The following is a 24,456-nucleotide window of genomic DNA, read 5'->3' on the forward strand; positions in this document are numbered from 1 at the left end:
TACATGTTGCTCCACATAGTATGTTTTCCTAAATTAATTCATAGAATGATAAGTAATGCATCAAATCGACAGCCACCCAGTGCCGCGTGTAAGAACCGAAACTGAGGTGGGTTACGGCAAGAAGTGGCTTTGCAGTGGTAGCAACAGGGGAAGAGAAGCGCTGCGGGGTTCCAGAGAGGAAAGGCAGGAGGAAAAAATCCCTTGTTGCAGATGCGGCTTCACTTCAAAAGTAGTGATTTGTGTGAAACAAATGCCTATGGTAAATAAAACCCTTATGAAGCCTTGCAGAAGGCCAGTTAATTGCAAATAAATAATGGCTCAGATGGGTGTAATGGTGGTGGTATGTCAGAATGAATTTTTTTGCTTAGTCATGCTTTGCAATGTATGTTCAAGCATTTTTTTACTCTCATAAATACTAGAGAGAATAAGATGGGATGCCTGGATATGGAGATTTTTTCTCTTGCTCTCAGTGCTCAGGTGAAACACACAACGGGATTGAAAATGGATTAGATAAGCGTTCTTGAGGGAGTAGAGAACGCTGGGAACAGTCAGTGCTCTGGCCTATTAATTGTGAAGGATGCAAGAAGCTGCCTGGCCCTCTTCTGGTTTGGAAAAGCACAGAATTTATATTGGCTTGTATCCGATTTACAGCATTCTTCTTGTGTGTGCACAGTGTTTTGTTTTGTTTTGTTTTCCCTCCTGTCTTTAACTGCTTCAGCATATCCAGAGTGTCTTCACAATTGTGTTCGGATGTCCTTTCCCTGACGGATCCCATGTGCCTTAAAATGTCAGTAGGGCTGGAAATAAAACTGTGACCCATAAATTAATACTAAAACTCTTGTGTAATTCCAGCTTGTCAAGATATAAAATTTTACTTTTAGGCAATTTATTCTCTAGGGCAGTGTTCTCTGCCTGATTATTTTAGAACCTCACTGTTGAATTCAATGGGAAGGAAGTGAGGCTGTGACATGTATATAATTTGTGGACCCATTTTTATTTATTCTTGTATATTTTCTATACGGTGAGTGTGGAGGATAGTAAGCGCACGTAATTATTATGCGTTAATTAGTGCCCTAAAGGTCTATGTAATTAAACCTTTAATAGCAACAGATTACAAATATTCCTGGGAAATTGGTGTCCCTTTGCAAAGCAGGGCTGTTGTGGTGCAGCCGACAGACCGACAGCTTGCACCGTCCAACACAGATTTTGCTATGGGGAGAGATAAGAACACTGGTAATGAAGGGCAAAATGTCAGTGTCACAGTTTTAGCAGCTGAATCTATTCTGTCTGTCTCCTGCCAAATAGCCTATTAAACCTTTTAGCATTATGCTGCCTGTGACACTAGGAGCCGGTCCCAGTTATACTAATAGCTTTACTGTGAGAGAGAGAGAGGAGCGTGAATACCCTTCATTAGTCCTACAGACAAAATCCTGCATAGCACATGGAACAGAAAGTTGCTTAAAACGTGTTGTTCTCAATGTATTGTAGCATGTAATGTGTTAATTATCTATGTATAATATATGGCATCAATTGAGTATTGCTGTTCTACTGAAGTTCCACATTGGATTGAAAGTATAAAACTGGTGTATATAATTTCCATTTATTCCATGGCTTCTGTCAAACTAATTGACTCTTTACAAGCCCCTTTGTCTCTTTTCTTCCATGTGTACTCTTTTAAAAAGTGCTCCTTATAATTCCCGGTATAGTTCAGGGTGACACAAAGAAAATGTCCCAAACTGAGCAGAATTTCATCACACAGACTTGTCAGAAACATTTTGTGAGCCATGCTACACTTCAATATAATGAACTGTTATCCTTTCCTAAGGTTTGCTTCCTTACTTAGCAGTTGTCCAGAAATGCGGTATGCTGTTTGCTTATGCACCATTATTTCTTTCACAGAAAATGCCCTTTTTTTGTTCCACCCTCCCCCCCGATACTGGTCAAGAACCCAATTTAGTTTGGTTTCTCAAAGTACAAATATTATTAGAGGCTTAAGAGTTATGGTATTGCTTAGAAACAGATTTCAAAGACTTTTATCCTCCTCGGTTGGGTATCTCGGTTCCTATGGAATTGCGGAGTGCAAGATACCGTAGGAATCTGCCTGAAAAGCTTAAGCAGACAGTCAACTCCTATTCATGGCAAGATACCACACTGTGCTGATTCAAAAAAAACCCCAATCAAACCAAAAGAAGTCAGAGGTAGATGTGTAGTCTGTGAATGTTTAGTAGGAATTAAACCCAAACTGAAGCGGTAAAACATCTCAGGTACTATGCAATGTTCCGCATCTCACTGTGTGTACTTGGAAGAAGAACCTCGCAAGATGCTCACTTTGAGTAGCTGCTTTGGAATAACTAGGGGAGACATTCTGTTGCATAGTGTTTGATCGTATTATTCCATAAACAAAGACAACCCTCAGCTTCAGTAAGACAGGCCTGTGTTGTAGATTAACAGAACCATGAAATAAAAAATAAATCATCAGAAATGAGGTATGCATGAGTGAGCAGAGAGGGAAATGAGCCCTGATTTGCCTGTGTAAGTTCAGTTCCTCCTGTGTACATGGGTGAATAAGTAGCCTTGAATCATGTGGTCACGTACTGTGGGAACAGCTCAGCAAAAGCGGAGTGTGGTTTCTGCAGCGCTCCTGTCCCTGTGAGACCACGCTCTGCAAGTGTGTGCATTCCCACACATTTCTTCAATGCATTTATCTTCTCTTTAGCTTCCTCTCAAACTAATTGAATAATTCAACAGCTTATTTCCTGCAAAGATCTATTGGCCGATATGTTTACTTTCAACTTTGCTGTTGGCTGGGGTTGTAATTGCTGCAAATCTCCGCGTTTTAAGCATTATGAAAGAGCTGAAGCTATGTTTCTTTCTCATAGTCCAGTTTCTCATACACAGTTGGTATTCTTATGCAGTGTTTGAAGAGCTCCTGCTGTGCTTTGCTGGCATATCCATCTTTTGATATCTTTCCGATTAAAAGAGGTTTTCCCTTGTCAGGCTTTCAAGTCAGCAGATGCTGAAGAGGCAGGCTGAGATGTCTAAGCTCAGGGAAGATTTTGTCCCCAAAGCTGCAGTTTGGGGAAACATACAAGAAATTCCTGCTCCCCATATGCTATTGTACAGAACAACATGTGGTCCTCTCCCGTTCTTACTAGGGAAGCGGTGTTTGTGAACGCAAGCTTTTTCTGTCGCTAAGATGGATGTACTCATGTTTGCAGGGCTTTTGTGCACGGCCATCAGTTAGTCTGATATTACTTCCAGGCTTTGATTTCGTGTAGAATGAATTAATCTTGAGACTTCCGGAGTGGAAAAAAAAACATCAGAAGAGGGAAATCCAGTGTTTCTTCAACTAGCATACTCTTTAAGGACAGAAGATGTGCAAATTTCTTTGGATTTCTTTGTGTCAGACTGCAGTTAGAGCTAGCAGTGCACTTACAGGACTCCACCGCTGGCTGCTTCTTCACTCAGCCTTTTGCTCCGTGATGGGTACTGCAACGCAGTCTCAAAATACACGTAGTGTTGCCATACGGTCTGTTTGTGTGTCACACATGCATTGGTTGTGGTTTTCATTTTCAGAACAGTCCCTTCTGAATGTTCTCATCACTCGGAAGGCTTCTTCCTTTACGCTGGCACAGGGGAGATTTCACAGCTTCTGCTTAAAGGCGCCTTCTCTTAAGTAACTGAGGTTATTGTAGCACATCACTTGAGGGGCATACAAGAGGAGAGACTTCATCTGATATTCCAAAATAAATGCCGACACAGTTTTTCAGTTAAAAAAAGTTTGCCAGAATATTTTAGAAACTAACAATTATATGCTAATATTTCTAGACTAACAGGAATAGAAATTAGAATTAATGAGTTCTCTGCAGGTACATCTGTCACATATTTAATAATACGAGGCATATTTCATGCTGGTAGCACTCTGCCAGCATTATGCAACCCTTGTGGTAGCTCTCTGCAGTAAATACCAACCTTGATGTGCTACTGGAGAAAACAAATGTTAGTTTCCAGGCCTGACAGCCTGAGGTGCCTGCGTGTCTCCCCTGAAGTCAGTGGATATAAAGGTTGCATGGACTGTCTGTAAAAAGCTGTGCCTCGGTGGATTGATGGTGTTACTTGTGACTGAAAATGTCCTTCTCTAAAACCTCTTTCTGATTTAGAGCCTCTGACCACCGCGGCTCTGCATTGCGCAGTCGGGTGCATCACTTTGCAGTTGCTGGAGCCTCGAATACAGAGCAGCAGCGATTTCCAAACATACCTGTTGAGCTGCTCATGTCTCCTGGGATAAAGACCGAGATAAACGCTGCATAAATATATTTGCTTATGCAACGAAGTTTTAACCTGGAATGAAGCTGCCAAGCTTTCTGTGGATGCTAATCAAGTGACCTGATTTGTCTCTGTTGCCGTTCTCCCCTGTGTAAAATTAGGATTATAATTGCACCTATCTGGAAGAATAAATCTTTTTTAGCACTGACACAGTGTTGATTCAATAGAAATATGTCTTCATCTCTCTTATGATGGAAAAAGAGCAAAGGTGCCAAGCACTGCTGTCCTTGGCATTGTACTCACACTGACAAAGCCATCCTCTTCTTTTGGCAAACTGTGTTCGTTCAAAATAAACAGGTAGATACTGGACTCTTCCAGTCTTTCCAGAATTAAACAAATTGCATCCGTGGTTCATTTAACCTGAAATTTCTAAGAGAGTTTATGTAGAAATGGAAACGCGCTTGAAATGTTGCTGCCTTTACTCATTTGGCTTGCTCTGATTTTTAGTCACAAGTAATATAACCAACTATTCGTAGTTTTCAGTATGAAGGTTGAATATAAGGCACGTAGGCCTGATAGTTTCAAGAGCTGCTGCAGCAGTTCTACCTGTGTGTGAAATTGGTGTTGGCAGGTGTTGAATTCACTTCCCAAAATAGGAGACCCACTCTCAATTGGTTCGAGTGTGGTCCTGGGAGATGTTCGTGCTTCTTTTTCCACTACACACTTCAGGAGAGGATAATTCTATACGTGGTTTCCAGAAATATCTCGTGCTGCACCTGAGTTATGAGGCTTTCCTGTTGCAGTGTTGGATGCCTCACACATATGAGATAATACTCTCTTTTTCCTTTCCTTTTCAGCGTGTCATTATGACTGTCATTTTGTGCCTTGCTTTAAAATTGGTTTCTCCTTGCAGACTAACCTCCAGTCAAAATGACATCTTGTTTGCAGATGGATCATCTTGGCTACTGTTTAGGAGCTCCTGAAGCATATGTTAGTGACAAAAATTATCCATCGGTACTTACTATTCATTCCTCCACAAAGGCTTTCAAAGAATAACTACATTTCTTTTTATTTTTAAGGATAAAGATACAAGAGTTGTTGATAAGAACTGTTGATGTCTCACCACGGTTAGTGTCCCTGAACTAAAGAAACTGGTGTAGTTTGCCGTTCTGTTGCTTTAATTCTGAGCTGTAGCATCTGAAAAGACTGCTTTTAAAGGGGAAGAGGAAATAGCAGGGTGATGCAATCCCCGTGGTGTAGTCCTGATGACTGCAGGCCGAACGCGTGGGCTTTAGCAAGTCACTGTTCTCCCTCGGGACGTGTCTGCGCTGGACTTTGCAGAGTAGCTTGGAGGTGTCCAACCTGACCCAGGACCAGCCTGTCCAGACCCAAACGAGCCCCTGGCAGAGCCCTGGGGACCTGCCAGCTCTCACTCCAACCAGCTGGGCTCCTTTGGAACTTGTTTGGTTTCTAGACGTTGCATCTCAGGCTTCAGAAAGGACCTACCTAGTTCTGGTTTTCCTTGTTTCATCTAGGGGAAATGTTACCTGTGCTATAGGCAAAGCTTTCTTGCTTGTGAATAACAAATGCGAGGTGCAGTCAGTAGTTTTTGTAGGACATCTTTAACTTTTTAAGGGCTGCGCTAGCATCAGCGACTCAGCAAGAAAGTATGTTGAAGTGAAAAGGGATCATCCATTCTTCCGAAAGAGATCCTGGAACAGCATGGAGATAGCAATAACTCTCTTTCGGTATACTAAACTAAATTGCTGAGAATGATGAATGAGGGGGAAAAAAATGGTTTTAATTCTCTTGATCTAATCTGTGGAGTTTAATTAGGTATCCAGTTTTAAAACCAGTTATGTTTGCATGTGGCTTTAGCACTGCCTCTTAATTAGAAGAGAAAATGTGACCGTGTTATTCTCTCACAGACTTCTCAGTAAATGGTCTTTAAGGTTGAAATTCCCATCAGAAATATTAAGTATTCTTTGTGAAAGAGAACATTATGGGAACATTATAGACACTTCATCTGAACTGGTTTCTCCACCTTTCTTCTGTGAATTCATCTGCCTCCTACTGCCAGGTATCTGTATTGTATATTTTGTAAGAGGGCAGCTCATGCATTGAAGATCCTTATTGATCAGCCGTGATTTGAAGAAGTGCTATGCAGACTTGGCCTGAGTTCAGCAGAAGTCAAATCAAGGACAGGGCTGGCAAGTGTTCAGGCTCAGGCACCACAATGCTGAAATCTGCATTTATTCTAATCTGTCCAGATATGATTTCTGCGGTGCAGCCAGTGGCTAAGGCTGACCTTAAATCCAAAGAATCCTTGACTGTTGGTCTGTTTCCAAAGGCTTAATCCTTTTTTGTCTTGAGTTCCTTTTGTTTCTCCTTTGCCTCCACAGCATTGAATGATATTTCTGCTGCTGTTTTATTTTTCCCCGAAGCAGTCCTGCACATCACTTATGGATTATTGCTATTTTTTCCACTTCCTTTCTGAAGTATCCGTTTCACTTAGTCCTATTTCTGCAGCGCTGTTTGGGCTGCCATGCAAGCTCACTTTGGATTGCATCAGTGCTCCCGTCAGCCCGCAGCAGGATCCCAATGGGAGTCGGGGCTGAACACACAGCATACGCGCTTCTCCCTCTCCCCCTGGGCTTAAGCGTTGGAAACCGAGCGCAGGAATCTTCCTAGCACCGTCATAGCACAGACCGACAGTTCAGTGAGTGAGTGTTACAAATACTACAACTGGAACAAAAAGAGGAAATTAAGAAACAAGCTGTGCTGCCTAAAGTGCCCATCTGTGATCTTTGTAGGTAACCTAACGATGCTTTATGTTATTTCATAGATAGGCTCGACTGTCTGTCACTGTGCAGGCAAGACATCTTATCCCATTCTGCTCATTTCCTTCATGACGTCCTTGTGCCAATGCATGTCCCGTGTGCACCTCGAGGAAAACCACTGCCTTCTGCAGGCTGACGGCACCGAGGAAGAGGTTACTGAGAGCAGGACGGGGAGTTCCTGACCTCGATTTCAGTGCCCGGCTTTCTAGTGTCTGGGTTCAGCAATTACAGATGGAAGTCCGTGTGAATCCCTGGAGCTCACACCCTGCAAGCAGGGAGTGCTCACACAGCCTGATTTCATACACACTTGTAAAAGACATTGGGATGGATAGAAATGTTGTATCATAGCTTCAAATTCAATAACCTCTACAAAGTACATATGAGTTAGAATTTTTCTGAGGCTTATGTGTACATTTGTTTCAGGGACAGCAAGATGCACACCTTACCAGTTACATGCTCTTCAAGATAAAAAGCAAACAAACACCAAATCAATCCTCTTAAGATTTCTTTTTTAATATAGCCATTGCAATGTATTTTTCTGTCTGACTTGTTTTCTTGGAAACAGCTGAGTCATTTCTTGCTGAAGAGCTCTCCAGAATTTGTAGCCAATGGCATGGAAAATTTTGCTGCAAAGATTTATAGGAAGCTGAAGTGGAGTTGTTTTAATGGGGAGCGGCAGGCAGTGTACAGGATGGAATTCAGGGAGCCCAGAGTGTAACACACTCACATGGAAACACAACCTTAATGTTACATCGTCCAAGTGAATAGAACACGAAAGGCTTTTATTCTGCTAAAGGAACATAAAATATTTTAAAACAACTCGATCTCTTTTCACTAATAGTGTTCATGCGGGTAGCAAGCCTAGCATATTAGATGGAAATCTGACTGTTTTTGTAAATCTGAGCAAGATAACAGGTCTTTGGTTTCACTTGGAGTGTAGAGTTTGTAGCTGCTTCCCGCTGTGGCTGGAAGCTTTTCTGTTCGTAGCAGGCAACTGTTTTCCCATACGCTGAGATTCCTTATCACATACTCGGTAAGTTTCCATATTACAAAGGTTGTGTAAATTGAATTACACTACCACCACCTATGGATTCAGGGCTATCTTATTTGCATAACAAGCGGTCTTGCAAACAGTGTGCGTACTGTACACTCCCCAATTAGGCTTTCTTTTCAATCCTCTTGGTCGTTCATAAAGAGAGGGAAGGTCTTTTCTTTGGTGGTGGTGTTGCAAAGAAAAGCTGCTAATGAAGGAATGATGAATGGTCTGATTGTGTTGCTGTTTGTATAGTTTCACCTTCATTTGCATCAGTACCAGGCACAGATCCCGAGACTCATTTTCCAGTTTTCAGTGCTCCTCTTCTTTGGCCCCTGCCTGCACTAGAACCAACCAAACAAGCACATTTATCTCTGCCTCCTAGGATACAGAAAAGGAATATTTCCCTTCTTGCATCATCGGGGCCTACGCGTGGTGGAATGTGGACCTCTCCCCAAACACTTCTCCCATCTTCTGCTGGGGGTTGATTTGGAAATCTGACACCCGCTGGAGGATCCGCAAAGTGTACACATCACTGTCCTTTCCCTTGGGAACGCTTAATGCATCATCTCTAAGTGTGGATCCATTTCCTGCTCCAAGGAATGGATCTCTTAGTTAGGATCCTCCTGCAGCAGCTCCCACACAAGGTTTGGCCCTGTAAAAATAACTCCCCTCACCCCCAAACCCAGAGAAAGCACGTAAGCAGAGTGTCAGATTGCTTACATAGCAAACCCCTGAATTATCCAAATCAACAGACTGTGAGTCCGTCCTGCAGAGCAAACAGTGGAGCGATCTCTCTCTCCCCATAGCAGCGACTATACGCAACTCCCATTTGACAAGTGACTCTTCAGTTCTGGAGTTCTTTGGTTCTTCCTATTTTTCCCGTCATTTTGAAAATATATCAACTGCCAAAAAATAATGATTTTCTTTTAAAGAAAAGAAGAAAAAGAAAATTAAAGAATGTGGCCCTTTGTTTTCTCTATCTGTTCAGGGAACAAGCTTCATTTGATTGAATGCCAGGGAGAGGATAATGCAGTCTCCCATTAGGCTTGTTTGCATCTTTTTCCAGGATGACAGTTTAAGTCTGCTGGCTACAGATGGCCTTTGACAACTGACAACACTTGCTGTGATGCCAGCGTGTGACTTCATCGGTGTGACACTGCATGTGACTGCAGCTTTCTTCCTCTTTTGCTTGCAGAAACTGTTCTTCATTCCAGTAGCACCAGAATAACAGAGGTTTCCCTTGCATAAAAGAACCCAAAGCCTAAAACAGCACTGCTGCTTCTGCTGGAAGACACTGGGAGCTGCAAAAACAGTATTGTTGGAATCTGTTTGTTTGGGGCTTTAACCGCCGAGTCTGAAATTAGCTTGGCCAAATTGGGTAAAGCATCTTCAGAGTTTCTATATGTTTTTGAACTAACAGTTTCCAATTCTGTTAAGGCCCACCTGGCCGCGTAAGGGTTTCTGTAACATCTCATCCCTGTGCACCAGCGTGCTTCCCAAGGAAGGGAACACAGGCTCTGCAGAGCTGGCTGGTTCTGGTGCAAAGCCTGTGGCCCTGGGCTGGAATTTGCAGAAGCAGTTTTTGTCTCGTCTGAGTCTTGGCAACCTCAGGGAATGCTACAAGTTGAATGAATGAAGTCATCCATCATCTAGCAGTGACTGGAGTAGGTTGAACTCATTCCCATTCTGCCTCTTGCTTTAGACACAGAAACAAAGTAAGGTTTATCTTCTAGACTTTTCTTTTTACTGCCTTTAAACAGTTTGCTCTGTGCTTGGTAGCTATTATATTTTTCTAATTTTTATTATAACTGTTTGATCAAAACATGGTCCTAGGGCCTATTCTAGCACAGCTAACTTAATATTTGCCTTAAAAAAAGGAGGTGGGCAAATAGTTTTATCTTTGCTTCAACATTTTTTTCTGTTTATTGTTTTAGCCAGCTAGAGAGCTGAGATAGGCGTATAGCGGTACAGCTCATAGTGCGAACGCATGCCGCCAAAGTAGTCCATCGCAGGCCTGGACTGGGGATGAAGTTTAGCAAATACTGGGCTTCGTAACAAGACAATAGCCAAGAAAGTTAAATGCTGTGGAGGAACAAAACTCCAGTCCTAGCAGAATATAGTGGTGGTGTTATCTGTCAGCACCTGAATTGCAGCTTGCTCTGGCAGACATGGAAATACTTTGTGAATGCCAGGCACGTGGACCACGAGCATTCGCGCTTCTAGGGAGTTCTCTGCTGCGTGTCCCAAGAGGGGATCGAGCTGGTGGTGGCACAAGGAACAACTGCCTTGCGGGTGCATCAGTGTGCCCAGCTGGAATAAGAGTTGATCAACAGAAACAAAAATACTAGGAGTCATATTTTTCATTCTTCTTTCTTTTTAATGGAACTACAGGAAGCCTTCTCTGAACTGTATGGTACAAGCATTTCAAAGTCTTCATGTTAGCCATTCAGCTTTAGCAAAATGATGTAGTTTTCAAGATCCAGGGAACAATGAGGACTATTTATAATAATCTCTGTTTGTTCAGAGATCCTGTCTTCACCTTGGAGTCACACTCCTGTGAGAATGCCACTGTCATGGGGCTGTGGACCATATGAGAGAATAGGAAAATGAATATGTTTTTATCTGAAACTTTATTTTCTTTGAATGACAATGTTCTTGAGTCTGGCCCACTGTGAAAAACAGAGGACAGCCTAGGAGAGGAATGAAAAAGAACATCCCGGGATTTGTATTTGGTATTGCTAAGGAGAACCCTGCTTCTGCAGAGCATGAGGAAATTCCATAACACTTTCAGAAGACAGTTTAATAAAATAAAATTGAACTATCCTGGATAAATAAATTGCCTCAATTAGAGGGACGTTTTGGAAACAAAAGATTCTGAGCAGTTGGTTCTGGCTCCCTACTGTAATCAGGCTGAATTAGCCTTTGTCTGATGTGTGACTCAGAATAGGTCTGTGACTCTCTTTACAAGAAAACTTCTTCAAGTATTACTAGTAAAATGTTCTATTCCCCACATCCTGCCAAGAAAGGGTGGGACAGATGCTGCAGATTTAGAACTTCGACACTTGTCCCATCTGGTCATATGGTAATTTAAGAGATGGCAAAATAGAGGAATGACACTGACAAAAAGAATTTCTATCCCAGTTTCTTCAGTCATGTGGCAAACATGTTGGATGAACAATCAGGGTGGCATCCAGCGTGTTGGAAGTGCTGAGTTACAGTTCCTGTGCTGTTCTGAAACCCATCACCTCCTCTGTCAGGCAGAGTGTTTGATCCCTTTGAGCTGGCAGGCATGTGGCCGGCTAAATGTCACCTCTGTTGTGATGCTCAAACCACCTCTTCACAGACATAGCCACCAAAATGTTAACAGGGTTTCTGTAGCGTATCTCAATACAACTCCTGTTCCAAAAGACCTTGGGTCCAAAATACTGGTTACTTCTTGTGCCTTTGATCCTTGTGACTGTGGATGAATATCTGCTCTTTTCTTTTGAGATTCAAGAACATGTGAATTTTCCCCGTGTTTAGCCTGATCTTTCCCTATCTAGTGACTGTGAAGTTGAGCCCTTGGAAAGGACGGAGAAGAATAGCAGCTGCTTGGCTGTGAGAAATCACTTTGGCTGGCAGTTTGTGAAAGAACACAGTCTGTTGACTGGTTGTGATATAAATATTCAGGGCTGGATTGACAGTATGCAGGACATGAGCCTGCTGGGAATAGTGAAACTGAGCCATGACTTCTTTCCTTCTTTTGTAATCCTTTTGTGAAGGCGCAAAGGGTGTCCAGCAACAGGTTTCTTTCCTTCCCAAGATAAGCCGTTAGAGGACAAATCAAACTGAGCGATGAGGAGTTTTTGTTGGTGTTTTTTTCCACTTGGTTTCAACTTCTGCAAACAAAGCCAGAGCGGGTAAGTGAATGTGGTTTAGATGCTTGCTGGACCCCAAAAAGTGCTGAGTCTCAAGGAGCTCTTGCTTCCCCGAGGCTGGAGAGGGGCTGCGTTAATAGCAGAGCGTGCTTTGGTGTTGGCTCCATTGGGCCATTTTTTGTCGTGATTCACCTCATTGCCCATCGGTTTGAGGCTCGATGCAAAAGATAATTAATTTCAGTGAGGGTGAAGAAGCAGCTCTCAGTGACACTTCGGGGACTGCATTTAAAAGCTAATTAATATGGTGACATCAGTACTGAGGAATGTTATTTGCAGTCAGATGTGGCCAAAGAGACCAATGGTTCTACTCCAAGACATATGCAATTATAATGAAAAAAAAAAGAAGAAAAGAGGTTTAAATGGCTTTCTAGTATACATGTTCCCAGAACTTTAAAACTGCTTGTTACTTTTTAACCTACCCCCTCTTGAGTGAGGTGAAAGCAGTGTGATTACAGAGACAGGCATAATAGCCAGCTGGGGTGAATATTAGAGCCAAGCTAAGAAACTGCAGTTCTGCTTATCAGCGGACTGAAAACTGCCTCCGGTCTGAGATTTTCCCAATAATATAGACTAGGACCTAGATTGGTGTGTATTATGTAGTTTGCTTATATTATGCAGTTGCATACGAGGTGGAAGCATTTTGTCTATGTACTTATGTTTGTGCCATTTATTTCCCCTTTTCTTCGGGGGCATTTCTGTGTACGTGACAGGAGTGAACCTGAGTCGAGCTCGGATGTTGTTGGGCAATCTGCAGGCAAAAAGCAAAGGCAGGGGAAAGGCATGAATGGAAAACCACCAGATTGCAAAAGGAAACCAAGACTGGCTTCTTGCTTTGTTCTTATTGACACACGCAGTTTCTCCTTCACGTTCTTACGTTGCTGAGAAACCCTGTCATCTGTAAACAAAAACATCTCTTGCACTATCGTGCTGAGTGTGTGCAGAATGTCAAGAGGGAGAGATCTGTGGGCAGCCTACAAGAGTTTGCCACATTATTTCCATGCACACAAAAGGTGACGTACTTTTTGGCATGAGATTTACCTCCCTGACAGGCAGCCTTTCTGCAGTTCGTGTACTTTCGGTAAGGAAGTTTTTCTGAAGACCTGACTCGCATATTTTTAAGTAGTAAATAAAAAGCTATTATTATGAATTATGTTTCAAAGCATCGGTCAATATTGTACTAAAATTACAGCACGTGGGATTATTGTTATCTTCAAAAAGACGGACCCAACACGTTACAATTACACAAAAATTTACCAACGGGTTAATGAGTTATTGAGTTTTAGTAACCTTTTTATAAATGCTCTATGTTCCCTCCACCTGCTGCACAGACTGTCGGAGTTTCATTCATGGGCAGTGATTTCAGATTTGGTCCCTGTATTGTACAGTCTTAACCAGGAGTCCCTGACTCGGGCTTACTGAATATCTCTCCATACCCTTGGAAAGACAGGTAACTTTGGTGGTAGATTTAGGAAATCCTTGCAGAATTTCTCTAGCTAATGAATGTTTTACTGACAATAGATTTTGATCTTCAACATTTTCTGTCCACTTTTTACATCCTGTCATCCCTTCATTAAGTCTCAGGATGAAGGGATTCCTTTCTGAGCTGTTGACCAGCATTTACCCAGGAAGGGCCAAGTCTGTCCTTGGGTTTTTAGAAGCGTAGCCCTAACTAAAAAGTGCTAAGACTGCAGGATTACATCTGAAATCAAAGTTTGATCCCAGTGGTGAAATAACAGAACGTTTCCTCAGCCAAAAGCTGCTTAGTCAGACAGCCTGAGAGTAATGGACTGGCTGTGTTTGTGTTGCTGCAGTGACACATCGCGCGGCTCAAACCAAGAGGGCACAGCTGGCTCGGGGTCCCTAACGGAAGATGTTCCCGGTAATGAAGCTTTGTCACCCTAAACTGGTGGCAGCAGATGGCAGCGCACGGGCTCACGTTCGCATTCCCCATTATATCTGCAGGGGTCTTCTGTCCTTAATAGGGGACTTGTAGCTGGGCTTAATGGGCTCTGACTAATGACTAAAAAAGAAAAAGGATGAAGAATTAGTTCCTTTGTGATTTTCCTTTCTTTCTTTCACCCATCCTTGACAGGCTGTAAATGGATTTTCTGTAGCTGCTGCGTTTCAGTGGGAAAATCAGCAGGCTATGTTTTTAGATGATTAGTCATTATTGATAGGGTTTGTGCTCGGCTCTTACACCGTAACCATGTGAGACCGAGAGGTAACAGGAGACCTTTGAGTTTCCAAGTGAGAATTCCTCCTGGGGTGTCTCTGGGCAAAAATGGCCCCAATGCTGTTCATCCCCAAGGCAGCAACGAGACAGGTTGAGCTTCATCGCTTGTGACCTACCAGGCTCTGGCTGCTTCGTTCCTGCAGCCCTCCTGGCTCCCTGCATCTGTGCACAGTCAGACCCGCTGTGTGAACCTCGTGGAGAGAGAAGACACTGCAAACCCCCGCATTTTCTACATCCTTTTAGTCCACCCTCTGCATTTTTAGAAGGCTTCAGGTTTCCAGATATTCATGATCTAGAATACGCACAAGAAATTACTTTGTTGTTGATAAGGCTGAGAAATGTAAAATTTTAGTTTATCCTTCAGCCTTAGCAAGTAATTCCAGCTTCAAGGAAAACTGTGCGGAGTAAGTTCGCTGGTGTCCCGCGTTGGCACGGTTTGCAGAGAGCTTGGCATACGCCGTGCCACAGGGGAGGAGTGAAGGCAGAGAGTGTTAAAGTCAGCTCAGAAGTTGCTTTTAGAAAGTTTTCGTCTTGAGGATTTGGATGTATGATCTGATGACAACGCATTCCAGTTTTGGGGTATTTCTTTTCAAAGTTGGTGTGTGATGTCTGCCCAATAACAGCGGAGGAATGAAGAGGCTGTTCCAGGCTCATTCTTCTCTGTTTGCATTTACAGTTAGTGGTTCTGCTTCTCCACCAGAAACAAGCGTATTAACATAAGCAAACTTAAAAAAATAGACAAATCCAAAAGGCGGTTATGTTAGGTTTGCCTAAATTACAGGGGTTAATTAACATAATTGAGGTTTGCTGGTTTATTGCAGCCAAGGATCTGGCCAAAATAAGTACAGCGTGTAGCACGATTGTCATGTACTTCAATTAACAGAAAATTAGAAACACGTGTAATTGGTATTATGTCTGGTAAATAAGTGAAATAGACTCAATCATTCATTTCTACTTGATCTCCATCTGTTGGAAGCAATGGCAGATTTTCCGAATCAGATCTGTAAAATGACTGTGAGAGCTTTTGTTGAGCCGTGAAATGAGGCATTTGAACACAGTGGATCACCCAGCGTTTTGATGGCACGAAATAATGAAGTGGTAAAATGCTCTTAGTACCCTACTAATTGGTTATAATGGAAGTAAATTACCTTGGTTGAAAATCGCTTACTGGACAACTAAAAGGTATGTTCCATTTGTGTGAGCGGTTATTGAGATGTTTGTCATATTGTACAGACAAGAGACTTTGGGTCAAAAACTTTGGAAAAACAACTCCTAAGAATCTTTCTGACCGTGGCTTTGGTGCTGGGTGATTAGGTAGTCCCGTTTGAACTTGAAAATCACATTTCCAGCACTCATACAATTCTGTGGCTTGGGTGACTCTTTTGTCACCTCTAACCTGTCATATCTCAGCATGGATCTTCAGAGTAATGCCAAAACCAGTCACCATGACAGCTCACATTGACTGGAGGACTGACTCACTATTGTCCAACTTACTGTCTAGGGAGACCATACTTCCATCAGGTTTGTCTATTGGAAAGATATTTCCAGTAGCCAGCAATGGGTTTTCTTCTTTCACATTTGGTTTTGGGGCAGGCTCAGGTCCGCAGGCTGCACACACAGCTGCACGAAGGAGACAATGAGCAGCGCCCAAAGAGCAGGGGCCGAGTTCTCTGGAAGAAAAGGCAGCCCCTCGCTTCATTTTGGAACAAGGAACGGACAAAAATCGTCTGTGTGCACTATTGGTAGAGGGAGAGAAGGAATGATGGATACAGCACAGAAATGAACAGGAATCATTTTAGTAATGTCAGTGAAAATAGTTTTTTTCAAACAGAAAACATTGAGTGTTAACTGTCTCCATTTACACACGCGCTGCTCCCCTCAGTACTTACATTTTCTGTGGTGATAATTTCACTGATCATTTCTACGGCTGGATATTCCGCATTTCTTCTTTCTGTCTAGAGATAAATACTGAATGTCTTATAGTTCAATGGTTGCTGTCCAGGTTAGAGTGTGAAAGTAATAGTTACTGAATTATTAATTGTATTTGGTCAGACTTTAGTGAAATAATTATCTGCTTGACTTGCTGCTTAATATTTTTATTCTTAAAAAAATCGTTTGAATTCAAGGATTATATCATGCAGTGTGCCTGACTGCTGTGGATCGAGTCCCATTAAAGGATTTTACCCATCCATCTTCTGTTCTTCTTTAGCATAACAAATGTGAAATAAGGTCACACTTGGAAAAGTCTGAAGTTATGCTGTCTTTCGGTTGGATTTCTGGTGCCGTGGTAGGGCTACTTCTACAGTCCCTTGGGGCTGAGCAGAAATAATGGGAGCATGCGCTTCAGCAGGTTCTCAGGGCTCCTTCCTGCAATTCAGCTCCTCTCTTGGTGCACCCAGGATTGCCGTGGAGCTGCGACTTCCTCACTGCCTTCAGCAAAACTCGCATGGACAGGTGAGGCTTGTGGAATAGTTTTGTCTTCCGCATAAACACAAAGCAATGTCAATCAAACTCGGCCGTAAATATTTTTTATCAGTGTTGCAATCTTGTTGCTTCAGTACACAAACAGTAAATACAATTTAGGGGAAGCTAGAAACTTCATTGTAAGATTTATTGAAATATTTACCAGTGCAAGGACCCAGTCTTGAGATCTTTGACTGATGTAAGTTACTAAAGCCTAATGTAAGTATCTGCTAGATGTGTGAGACTGGGAAGAAATCGTTTTGCATTTATGAAGTCAGAGGAAATATATTTGGCATAAAGTGTTTCATAAAAGGTGAATGCAGATCGCTGCCTGACAGCCCGGTTTATCCTGCGTGTCTCAAAGACAATTCCAGGGCTTTCATAGAGCGCTATCATCTTTTAGGCTGAAGTCTGCAACATTTGTACACATCGATTATTTTATTATGTGAATACTTTTATTGAACTTCTAAGTATTTTCAACATAGAGCCTTGGTCAGTAAATGCTTCAGAGAAGCTATTATAATGCCCAATTTTTGGCTTTATTGTAACAGAAATAATAATAATTTAAACACATACCAAGTATATTTGTCGAAACTTTAGTGGCAAATATTCTTTCTAAAATGTGTTTTGAGAAAGAACATATCGCTTACCAACCATTGAGAAGAAACTGGATTTATGTATGTTGGGAGACAAGATGTCAGTGTTTCAGATGGACTTGTCAGTGCAATCATGCTACAGGTGTTTAGGAGAAGGGAGATTTTCTTTTTAACCGACTACATTTGAGAAGAAGTTTCTTGTAAAGGTTGTGGGCCAAATAAAATCAACTTCAGTTGAATTGCATATGGTAAATCAGATTTGGATCACTTGATAAGCAAGAATTTGTTGATCCTTTTGACAAAAGATCAAATTTAAGTCTAGTTGTGATCAAGCAAATTTTTTACTGAGAGTGCAGTCACACTAATTTCAGACCATATCAGCCATCGGCTCATTTTTTTCCATAGTGGGATGCTTACAGGAGTAGATTTTGGTCCTTCTGTGGATGCATGAGAACACTCAGATATATTGTGCCATTAGCCAAAAATCTTGGGCCAAATCTTCCATGTTAGTTAAATATATCTGGATTAAGTCATACATTCAGATTAGTACTTTACACTACTGAATGAATGTCACCAATATAGTAATTGAGATGTGTTTGTTTGCCCAGGATTTCCTGCCACAACATCTGTCTTAGTGAAAGCTTTCCTATCACAGAGAAAAACCCGCTGATTCAGGTAAGAACACTGATTGTTTTGTTGCACCGTTGAGGTGTAGGCATTCAGAGACATGCAGCAAGCCTCGTATTAATTACATGTCTTAATAACTCCTACTTTGTGCTATATGGTGTAAAGGGCTTCAGAGGCATCGCCAGAAATGCCTGGCTGATAACTGCCGCACTTTTTATCTGCTGGGAGCCTGACTGACATCTTTGAACACTGTTGTATCTAAACAGCTTGAATATGTGACCTCGTTCCTTAAATACCATCACTTGAACAGCTCTTGTTGCTAAAATAAAAGCAGCGTTGATTCTCGGTTGTGAAATCTTCTACAGACCCTCTGACAAGCGCAAACTAAACCACACCTTCTACTATGATCAAATGATGGCTTTTTGGTGGCAATTCCAGCAAAGGGATCACTTGTGGTTTTTCTCTCATTCACTTTGTCAAACCGTGGCTGTCACAAAAAGCTCTGGCACATGGAATAAGACTGGGAAACGGACCACAAGGCAAACGATCCCGGAAAGGTAAAGCGGCTGAATGGTTTTGTTTTCTTCTCCTGACAAGTAGCTTGTTAACTGCTCCCTAGACTGAGGCGGGATTGGAGTTAAGCCAGGCTTTGCGGTGGGAGGAAAAGAGGCCAGTGTCAGCTTTCTCGTTTCACGCTGTCTCCAGTGCTCAGAAATAAGCCCTCTGCAATGCAGGCCTGCGGTACTTCCCTGAGTATAACCAGCATTCTAAAAACACGGGCTGTGCCCTCCATTCCAACACAACTATGTGTTTCTCTGGAAACAACGTCTCTGAGTTTTTCCCCAAGAAGTGATATTTGGAAAAGCTCAACTTTTAGCGGGAAGCTGAAGCACGGACGCATTAAAAAGAAGTTTAAAATTGTTATCCCTGAAAAGCATTTTTGTGAGAGGACTGATGTGCAAATCCCCTGCAAAGTAAATAAGAAAGAAAAATAATTATCATTTTAGTGAGTGTATTTGTTGACTATTGTTTAATCAGTCTTTCCAGTTATTTGGAGTCTGGTGCTTAAAACAGTATTTTGCAATGCAATTGTTACTACGTATTTGCATACAATTGTTTTGCGGATGCATTTATGACCATAGGGGCCAATTTATGTTTAGTTACTATTGGCAGCGTCAGGACAAGTGCCATAAAGGCTGAAGGGGTCATAGGGCAGAAAGGATGTCCAGGTAACTACCACATCTTTAACATAATCTAGACATCTCCCCCCAAAAGCTGGCTATAATTGGTTTGAAATTGTGTTTTATTTTCAGAATATAACCTGATTTTCTTCGAGTAAAAACCTTTTTTAGATAAATCCTGCTCTTAGGTCCGGTCCAGCAAATACTTTGCTAGTAAGTGCAGTTTTGGATAGTAGACAGGGCGGGTTGTGGCTGTGAGGAGGGACACACATTAGCAGGCACTGCAGAATCAAGACCTGTTAGCTGCTTCACAGGCAAACGAAGGTGCTTACGGTTTTATTCATGGACGGCAGGTTCAAAAGAATTAGAAACTGCTGTTGACCTTGAATTATGTATTGTGTATAACCATGATGTACTTATTGAAAGTTTTACTGGATTGAAATATGGATTGATTTATACTAAAGAGAGCTCGCTGTTTTTAATCTTTTAATCCAGTAATACAAAATGCCATCAGGATCAGTGTATGTTTATCACCTATGTCTTAAAGCTCAGTATTATTTTGTTAAGGGAAGAGTGTGACCAAGAGTGACAACTTTAATTTGTATTTTAATTTATAATAGCCAGATAGAGCATTTACATAAAAATGAAGGAAACTTTAGATGCCCAGCCTGCATTTTTGGGGGGGACAAAGGGCAAAAAATCTTGAATACAGTTTCTAACTTTGACGATCGCAGTAGGCTGGTCATTTCTGCAGGAGACGGATAGCAGATGCAGTCGAGTTGCTGGCTGGCTGGGCAGGTTTGTGTACCTGTGGTGAGACACAGAGGACTCGGGTGAGCACCTTTGGCACTGGGGAAGGTGAGGGAACCGCTGCCCTGGAGAGAGCGCTCGGCTCGAGATTCCACGAGGCTTTAAAGGGCAAGAGGAAGCACCTTGAGGCCAATATTGAATGTGGCTGGCAACCAGGGTAACTAAGCCACTAAGGGAGTTATGTGCTTACTCTGTCTGTGCCAACAAAACTCCTGCCAACATCTTTTTGTAGTAGCTGAAGTCTATTAATTCTGCATGCATACACATCGGCAGAAAGGCTCTAACATTACGCTGATCTAAAGGGAACAAAACATAGACACGAAGAAGGACAGGCGCATCCGAAAGAGGCAAGGAAGTGTATTGGCAACATTCCCAAGAAGAAAGGAGAACCATTTCTCTCCCGTGAAGGCCCGCTGGTTGTGCGCTGGACCAGAGATTCCTGGGCTTGAGAGAGAGCAGTGGGACGTGTTGGAGAAGAAGCGCAGAGTTTAAATTGTATGTAGATAATGTGGACGTTTTCTCTGTTCATATTGCATTAATTTGCAGACTTGTGAACACTGCACACTGAGGAGTCAGGTGCACTGAGAGCGCACAGAAGTGGCAGATGGAATACTGGTAATGATTTTTAATTACATCTTCGTGATACTTGGCATATGAACAAAATTTAAGCTTCCTGATGATTTTATTAGATCCCTAAGTGAAAAATTTATAGGTTGAAGGAAAGAACTGAAAATGGTGCTGTGAGAAGATCCATAATGAGTGATTTAATGAAGTAGTTAAATCCACTGTAGAACACAAGCTGTTTTTAATTGGAAACATTGGACAGTTTAATCTTTCTATCAAACGTTCAGAGGAAACCAAATACCCCGTTGTATAAAAAGCAGCTGGGACACCAGGAGAATGGCATTTATATCAGTGCTCTGTTAGAGGTCAATGACAATTTTAATTGATGCTATTTCAGTTCTTGTGGTATGGTGGTAATTAGAATAGAAATACCTGAACCGCTTGTTCTTAGAAATACGTGGACTTTATTCAGCTTAGAATCAAGTACAAAGATCAGATGAAATCTGCAGGCAAGATAATGGGTGCAGTTAACGATCATTTTATGGGTACATCCCATTCCATTAATTTCTGACAAATGTAGGGAGTGGCAACATTCACTTATTTTCAAAGACACAGTTCATAGTTAAGCTAGGTATCATTAAAAATGCATGTTGCACAAAAACTGCTACCAAGTTCTTTGAAAAATGTTGTAAACAACAATTGCCTTTAAGATTTCTTCATTTATTTAGACTTTGCAAAGCTCTTTTCTGGCCACACAGCGTGGTCCTACCAAATCCATCTCTTGCTTTCTTTGGTGTCAGTGCTGCGTACCATCCCAAATAGAAACTGTATCACTGAAGTTGTGGGAACAAGGGCTCAAGTTTGAACAGCAGCAGTATTCCCAGTTTGGTTTTGTTTTTTCATGTCATGAATATGGTGTCAGACTGTAGCTTGGAGTGTTATTCTGCACAGATATATCTTTTGCTGTAGCTCGCCTTTCATTTAGTTAATTTGGAAGCTCTGTAGCAAGGCAGATTCCCAGCGAACTCTAATTCCCAACAGTGTGCGATTTCAACGAAGCAGCCTGAACCTGTAAAAGCTGAGGATCTCACCCAATAACTCCTTGCATAAGAAGGATGGATCTGATTTTAGTGACAATTACCTTCAAAACATAATATGAACTCTCTAGAGCTAGTCCTTACCCAGGTTGGTAAAAATTAAGGATCGCTTCACTTTTCCCAGAGGCAAACGTACATTTACATGATTTCATACATTTCTGGGGTTATCTTTTGAAAAGAGTGTAATGTACCGATGTCATTAGGATGTAAAGCTGCGACAGAGTGCTGTGGTATTCTTAGAACACGGTTGTGCAGAAGAGAACCTCCCTCTGGAGAAACAAGGGGGACAGGATTTCTGCAGAGCTGCTGCATGCCCAGAACGTGCCCCACGCTCCGCAGCGTCGGGGGGGTGCAGCAGCGTTCCGCATCTGCTCTTGTCCTGCTGCAAAGCCTCATGAGCACTGAGGACTGCACTGATTTTGGTCACTTTACGTTAGGACAGCACCAGCTTCTTTTTAAGCTGTGGCTGATGTTGCTTTCCCAAACTCTTGCCAGTTTAGCTCACTTGTATTTCCCGCTTCATCACACCAGTCGCTAGGTTTGAAGGGCTATACTGGAGTCCTACTCACTTTGGCTGAAGTAGCTGCATCTCTTGAACTGTTCATTTCCAAGTCTGAATACCTTTGATTTTTTACCCAGCTCTGGTATGCTTTCTAGGTTTTAGGTGAAGTCCTTCTAAAATGCTTTAGTGTTTAATCACAACGAGAGGTTTTATTAGTATTTCATCGTTTTAGCTTTCATTTGTGCGTGTTTCTTTTGCTTAATAGGCATTTGAAGATGAATTCTTAGTCTACAAGAATTTTAATCTGAGTGGCATTCATAAATGCAGAGACTCAAATTTGTTATTATTCATTAAATGAATGCATGGTTGTTTCTGAATATTGTCTAACTTAGGAAAACACCTTCCTATTTCAATACCTTTATACAAAAGAACAAGCAGAGTGGAAGGTCAGGCTGTAAAGTCAGTCCTCATCATACTAAAAGCACTCTAACAGCTGCCTCTCAATTCCTCTTGCACCAGATTTTTGTCCTCTTGCCTTCAGATACCCATGACCAACTGCATTTCACTGTAGTAACGCTTAGATGTGCACGCCTGAGAGAAAAACTGCTCCTTAGAAAGAAGTTTTGAATGAGAAGGGAGAGTAGAGAAACACACAGAATCAAGGAATCGACTGGGTTGGAAAAGAAATAAAATAGGCTTGAATGTGTATCTAGAATAATGGAACCGAGTCAAACTATAAATACGTTCAGTGCAGAAAGGTAACCTGAAATTCCATTTTTCAGTGTTTCTCTGCCTCATCTATTTTTGTGCTAGAAAAGGGGATTTCTTGCCCTTTCCTTTTTGTCTTCACACTTTACAATTTCTGTATATTGGGCTCATGACACATTTTGCTCTTTTTCTCCTAACCCTCTCACATCTTTCCACAGGCCATTCTTTCCAAAATGTAGGGAAACAGGTTCCGTTTTGTTCTTTCTTTGTCCTCCAGCTGCTGCTGCTGGCCAGTGCTTGGCGTGTCCTGCTGGTCAGTGCTTGGCGTGTCCTGCTGGTCAGTGCTTGGCGTGTCCTGCTGACCAGTGCTTGGCGTGTTCTGCTGGTCAGTGCTTGGCGTGTCCTGCTGGCCAATGCTTGGCGTGTCCTGCTGGTCAGTGCTTGGCGTGTCCTGCTGGCCAGTGCTTGGTGTGTCCTGCTGGCCAGTGCTTGGCGTGTCCTGCTGGTCAGTGCTTGGTGTGTCCTGCTGGTCAATGCTTGGCGTGTCCTGCTGGCCAGTGCTTGGCGTGTCCTGCTGGCCAATGCTTGGCGTGTCCTGCTGGTCAGTGCTTGGCGTGTCCTGCTGGCCAGTGCTTGGTGTGTCCAGGCTGCGCAGCCCCTGGAGCCAGCAGCTCAGCCCGCGTTCTCCCTTTCTGCGCACAAATTCCCACCTTTCTCACATGCCATTTCAAAGCCTTCCCACATAACCAAGCCCCAACTTCAGTACTGCATTGCTGAGAAAATGACTCCATCAGCCCCAGGACCTTGTGCTTGCTACGTGAGATGGCCATTATTTTTGGAAAGGTACCACACAGCTTGTGGCAATGTCCGAGTTCCTGTGCAGCAGCACTGAGAACACAAACACCCAACATTACCTCTTGCAGTAATCCTGTGGGCTCCTTCTCCAACTATTGCCAAAGCCCAAACACGCCGGTTTTGTCAAATCCCATGTGACGTTGCCCCAGGTGATCCAGCTACAAACATTGCGTATACGTATCCCACACACCTGTGTGCTGCCAGTACTCAGGATGGATCATAAATCAGTCCTGTGTTGACATGAAGCCTGACATGAAGCAGAATGCATGGAAAGTAAATCGGTTTGTACATTGTATATTAACTTTGTGGGCATGACGATCATTGTGAACTTTGGCGGTGTGGGTTAGCAGCCCCTGCTCAGCAGAGCTTCCAGCTGACACACGAGGAAAAAATGCCCATCCTGTCAGGAGATGTTTATAATATCTATACGTCACACAGGGGCTGTGATCAGGATTGTGGGGTCCTTGTCTTATGTTCTGTAAATAGGAGATGATGTAGTCTTTGCCTTAGAAGCTTGACGACTGAGGAGAACTCACAGGAGCATGTGCAATTAGCTATAATACATAGTGCCTGTATGTGCTACTCTTATATCTAAATGTAGTTTTGTGGGATGCTATTCTTAGCTCACTGGAGATAATATTTTTACCTTCTTTTTTTTTTTTCTTAATGCTTATATATATTTCCTTGCTTGCTTCTAGGTTTGCCTTTCCAATCCAAGCAAATCCAAAACATCTGCAAGAGGAACAACTAACCGATAAAGG

The 24,456-nt window shown here is 42.4% G+C and overlaps 1 long non-coding RNA gene across 1 annotated transcript; it reads left to right on the forward strand.

The window, feature by feature from the left end:
* The first annotated feature begins 360 nt into the window (after nt 1-360).
* LOC102086626 (uncharacterized) lies at nt 361-24,456 on the forward strand. Its single transcript, XR_010471933.1, has 5 exons — nt 361-12,041; nt 16,502-16,746; nt 17,960-18,026; nt 18,344-18,535; nt 24,394-24,456. It is a non-coding gene; the product is annotated as an uncharacterized LOC102086626 (long non-coding RNA).

The sequence above is a fragment of the Columba livia genome, chromosome 3 (assembly GCF_036013475.1).
Source record: "Columba livia isolate bColLiv1 breed racing homer chromosome 3, bColLiv1.pat.W.v2, whole genome shotgun sequence".
Lineage (NCBI taxonomy): Eukaryota > Metazoa > Chordata > Aves > Columbiformes > Columbidae > Columba > Columba livia.